Genomic DNA, 6,000 nt, shown 5'->3' with positions numbered 1-6,000 from the left:
ATCACCAACCATTTACACAATCCAAACTTAATCCTAGGGGCATCTAGCCTAGGAATTCACATCACACCACACGGTACTTAAATGAAACTTAAACCGTACCTCTTGTAGCCAAATCAATTGAGCCTCTTCTTTAGAAGTCTCCACCAACCTTAGTCCCAAGCCTCACCAAAGCTCCTCAAGCAACACCAATCTCCCAATCGTGCACCAAAACCATCAAATGCACTAACATAACCAATATTACATACATACATCAACCTAGGGCTCATAAAGATGATAAATCACAAGGGTTTGAGCACTTCTTACCTCAGCCCATATGAAGTAGGGATAGAACCCACTTGGAATCCATGTTGGAGTATCCCTAAACACCCAAAATCACAAGATTTCAACACTAACCACACAAAAACGTCTAACAGTGGGGAATTTCGAAAACTGGGCAGAGATGAATGGAATACTCACCACAAAACTTAGATAGAATTGTAGAGGATGAGAAGAGCGACGCGTGACCGCAAACGGCTCGTCAATCGGAGCTCCGTAACTCAAGTTATGGTGGTTTGAAGATCAAAGAGAGTTAGGTTTTCTCTCTTCTCTTCTCTCTTCTCAATTCAGCGCCCCACACACCTTCTTTAGGGCAAAATGAGCTGAAATGCTCATAACTAATGTTTATATATGTTGGGTCTTGGGCCCACTTAGGCCCAGTTCACTTATTTTTGTCCGTTGGCCCAATTTTGGACCAAAACCTTTAAGATTAGCGCTCTAAATCGCACTTCAAATATTTCTACCTCCCCTAATTATAATCCTCATTTCTTAATCTTATTTACTCATAATCAATTTTCTCAGCTGCAGTACCAGACAGGTCTCAGCCGGTACTGCCGGTCAAAATTCCACTGCGCGCTTTTACGCAGAAAACTATGTCTTCCGACTCGGAAAAATTCATTGAATCCAAATATCACATTGAAATCATCAAATTCCAATCGCCAAATCTTCCAACCATATTCGCTCCTACTTAACTCATTATTTAATTAATTTCGGTTAGACCGGGTATTACAAACACCACAGACAAGGTTAGACTTTCTGGATTCCCATGAATGCCGCCATCAATTCTAGCTTATACCACGAAGATTCTGATTAAGGAATCCAAGATATATGCGCCCGATCTAAGGTAGAACGGAAGTGGTTGTCAGTCACGCGCGTTCATAGGTGAGAATGATGATGAGTGTCACGGATCATCACATTCATCAAGTTGAAGTGCAACGAATATCTTAGAACAGGAATAAATCGAATTGAATAGAAAATAGTAGTAATTGCATTAAAACTTGAGGTACAGCAGAGCTCCACACCCTTAATCTATGGTGTGTAGAAACTCCACCGTTGAAAATACATAAGTGATGAAGGTCTAGGCATGGCCGAATGGCCAGCCCCCAAAACGTGATCACATGATCAAAAAATACAATCTAAGATCCAGGATGTCTAATATGATAATAAAAAGTCCTATTTATACTAGACTAGCTACTAGGGTTTACAGAAGTAAGTAATTGATGCATAAATCCACTTATAGGGCCCACTTGGTGTATGCTTGGGCTGAGCTTGATCTATCCACGAGCTGAGGCTTCTCTTGGAGTTGAACACCAAGTTGTAACATGTTTTGGGCGTTCAACTCTGGTTCGTGACGTGTTTCTGGCGTTTGACTCCAGAATGCAGCATGGAACTCGCGTTGAGCCCCAGTTTATGTCGTCAAATCCAGAAAAAAGTATGGACTATTATATATTGCTGGAAATCTCTCGATGTATACCTTCCAACGCCGTTGAGAGTGCGCCATTTGGAGTTCTGTAGCTCCAGAAAATCCATTTCGAGTGCAGGGAGGTCAGATTCCAACAGTATCAGCAGTCCTTTGTCAGCCTCCTATCAGAGTTTTGCTCAGGTCCCTCAATTTCAGCCAAAAAATACCTGAAATCATAGAAAAACATACAAACTCATAGTAAAGTCCAGAAATGTTAATTTAGCATAAAAACTAATGAAAACATCCCTAAAAGTAACTAGATCATACTAAGAACTACCTAAAAACAATGCCAAAAAGCGTATAAATTATCCGCTCATCACCGACCCTGCAGTCTGTTTACATCCGTCAGAAGCAAGTCCCTATTACAGAAGAGGCTATTCAGCGATCCTTAGATCTTCCCCCTGCTCCAGAAGGACTGGACGCATTTCAAGAAGCCGCACTCAAGCGCCAGGCGTACAAATTCGACTGGGACGCTATTCTCAGAGTTATCGCACAATCTGGCAGCAGATGGATTTTTGGATACCATCGTTCCCATCCTAAGGGAATATCGGCTTCCGTACTCACCTTGGAGGCTCATGTATGGGCACAAATTATGTCCCATTACATCTTTCCGAGCACTCGTGAGTCCTCCTTCATTGCAGACATGGCCGTTCTACTATAGTGCATCCTCACAGACCAGCCTCTAAATCTACCAAGACACATCTGGCATTCTATGGGACACGTGAAAATTGGGGGAACCTACCTTTCCCTGCTTTGGTCTCATATCTTGTCTCAGCAGCCGGAGTCTCCTACATAGCTGGGGACACCAAAGCCATACTTCCACGGGATGATCAATATGTTCCTAACGGGAGATATCTCAGGCCACCACTAGCCACTACAGCCAGTCCGCCAAACATACTGCAGACATTCCACCTTCTACTTGTCAGCTGCTGCATCAAATATTGGAGAAGTTGGACCGGCAAGACCATAAAGCGAAGCTACGAGAGCACCGTAACCACCGCCGATTCAAATACCTCAAGGAGCTACTCACAGGCAACCACAGACCTGACGAGGACCCAGGCACTCCAAACTCCACTTTCTTTACCAGCACAAGGAGACATGACGGTCCTGACTGTTGAGATACTGCCACCAGTCCACCCTTGTTCCTGATAGATGGCACTGAGGACGGTGCAAAGCCTTAAGTGTGGGGAGGTCGGTCAGTACCTAACTTTCGGAGGTAATTCTTTTCTCGTAACAACAATTTCTTTTTCTTTAGAATAGGATAGATTGCATATTAGTAGGTTAATTGCATGCATGTTCTACCTGATTGAAAAGATAATAGTTTCTTTTAAGACCATATATTTTTTTGAAAATTTCACTAATTTAAATCAAAACATTTATGTTAAATTTGTTTGAAGTTGAAATTGGAACCGGATTTTTGAGCTAAAAGAACACATAACCCGTGAGACTTTGAGCCGAAATACATGGTTATACTGTTTAACCATAAACATTTTTATTTCTTGTGTGTTTACTTCTCTATGATTGTAATCTGAATTTTATTTTATCCTATATGTCCAATGTTAATGTGTTATATGCATGCATATGATTGAGGCCATTGTTTGTTTAGCTCAGGTATCCCAAACAAGCCGACCCTTTTAATTACCTTTGTTAACCACTTTGAGCCGTCTTTAATCCTATTTGTTCTATATTTTACCACATTACTAGCCTTAAGCAGAAAAACAATTGAAAATCCCAATTGAATCTTTGGTTAGCTTAAGATAGAATTTGTGTGTTAACTGAGTATGGGAAAATTGTGGGGATAAAGGGTAATATGAGAATATGTCATGATAAAATAAAGGGAATTTGATTACCTATTCATGTGAAACCATAAAAGAAAAATTACAAATCTATGTGCATTGATAAGCTAAAAAAAATAAAAAAAAAATAAAAAATTTCCCTTATTTTAGTGAATAAGGGGACAAAAATTACCCCAATGATAAGTCAGAGTTTAATAATCAATGCACATGTGATAAAATTAAAATAAAGGTTGATGCATGAGTATGGAATGTGAAAAAGAGATTTTGGGTAGCTAAGATGAATGTTAAAATTATATAGAGTATATGTATGTTAGGTGAGAGCTTAGGTTAATTAAAGATTCAATGTATAAGCTCACTTAGCCATATGTGTACCCTCACCCTTACCTTAGCCCCATTACAACCATGAAAAGACCTCGTGATGTTTGCATTGGCACTTTAAACTTGTTGATTGGTTAGGTGAAAAACAAAATTTTTGAAAGCATGATTAGAGAAGGATAGAGTGATTACCCCATATACTAGAGATGATTAGAGTGCACACGCACCAACAGTAAGGATTCAAAGCTCGATCCTGTGTTCCCTGCTTTCACGAGCTATCTTCTTACAAATTTACCTGCTTTTACTATATGATTTGAATTAGTGAAATCTGCCCCATGTTTTGTCTTAGAGAACTTATCTATTTTTAATCATATAGTTGCATTCATATGCATATAGGTTGCATTGCATTGCATGAGTCTTACATGTCCCTATTCATTCATATTTATCTCCTTCAACTTAGCATGAGGACATGCTAATGTTTAAGTGTGGGGAGGTTGATAAACCGCTATTTTATGATTCGTATTGTGTTTAATTGTGTGGTTTTATCAAGTCTTCGCCCACTTATTCATATGATTTGCATGTATTTAAAATTCCTTCCTAAAAATATTCTATGATTGAAAACATGCTTCCTAAAGACCTTTTAATTGTATATTTTTATTTTCCTTCGTACCATTCGATGTCGTGATTTGTGTATTAAGTGTTTCAGGCTTCATAGGGCAGGAATGGCTTAAGGAATAAAGAGGAAGCGTGCAAAAGCGGAAGGAACATAAGGAATTGAGGAGATGACCAGCGAGAAGTCACGCGGGCGCATGGCTCACATGACCGCACGAAATGGATGAAATCACAGTGACGCGCTCGCGTGCCTGACGCGACCACGCAGATTGGAAGCTGCACGAACGACACGAGTGCATGGACGATGCACACGCGTGGGACAAGAAACGTTGAGTGACACGAACGCGTGGACGACGCGGCTGCATGATGTGCGTGATCTGCAGAATTACAAAAGTCGCTAGCATAGATTCTGGGCCACATTTCAACCCAGTTTTTGGCCCAGAAACACAGATTAGAGCGAGGGAACATGCAGAGACAGAAACAACAATTCATTCCGCTTCATTTCAAGTTTTTAGATCGGATACTACTCCTCCCCTTGGTTTCTCTCTTTGACATTCATAAATTAGGATTTGAAGATTTTTGGCTTTAGCTTTTGAGAAGAGTCTACCTCTGGAACTGGTTATTATAGTTTATTATTTACTTTTCTTTTACTCTTCCATATTCTCGATTTGTCCAGAGTTGATATTGTATTATTTTCATAGTTTATTAATACAAAACTATTTTTACTTTTAATTAATCTCTTTCATTATTATTTATTATGTCTCTTCTTATTTCCCCCATTGAATTTGTGAAGTCTACATTTATGATGATGGAGTAGTTCCCTAACTTGATTGGGAGTTGATTAAAAGGAGAACCTTGAGTTGGAATACTCAAGAGTTCAATTGTAATTGGTTCATTGTTAGTTGGCTTGTTAGTCACTAACTCTAATCCTTCCCAAGGGAGAGGATTAGGACTTGTGAATAGAAGTTGACTTCTAATTTGACATTCCTTCATTTGTTGAGGGTTAACTAAATGAAAATGATGACTAATTATTAATTAATCTTGACAAATTTCCAACAAGGATAGAACTTCCAATTAATCTTCTCCCGGTCAAGATTTTATTTAAATCATATATTCTCTAATTTAATTTTCTGTTCATCAAACTCAAAACCCATTTGGAAAACCTCTGATTAATAAAATAGCATATCTTCCTGCAACTCGTTGGGAGACGACCTGGGACTCATACTCCCAGTATTTTATTTCTAAAACTTGTGACAACCCTTTTCTAAAACTTGTGAAAACCCTTTTTCTAATTAATTCTTAATCTGCCAATTTCCGCTCACATCACCGTACTTGTTTAAAAAGGGTGTTGATGGAATCTTGAGGAGATTTATTTCATAAGAAGAATGGTGAGAAGTTTTGTGGCAATGTCATGGATCTGCATATAGAGGCCATTTTAGTAGAGAAAGAACAACGGCAAAGGTGCTCCAATGTGGATTCTTTTGGCCAACAGTATTCAAA

Source organism: Arachis hypogaea, chromosome 3 (assembly GCF_003086295.3).
Source record: "Arachis hypogaea cultivar Tifrunner chromosome 3, arahy.Tifrunner.gnm2.J5K5, whole genome shotgun sequence".
Taxonomy (NCBI): Eukaryota; Viridiplantae; Streptophyta; class Magnoliopsida; order Fabales; family Fabaceae; genus Arachis; species Arachis hypogaea.
Note: the sequence above shows the minus strand (reverse complement) of the source record.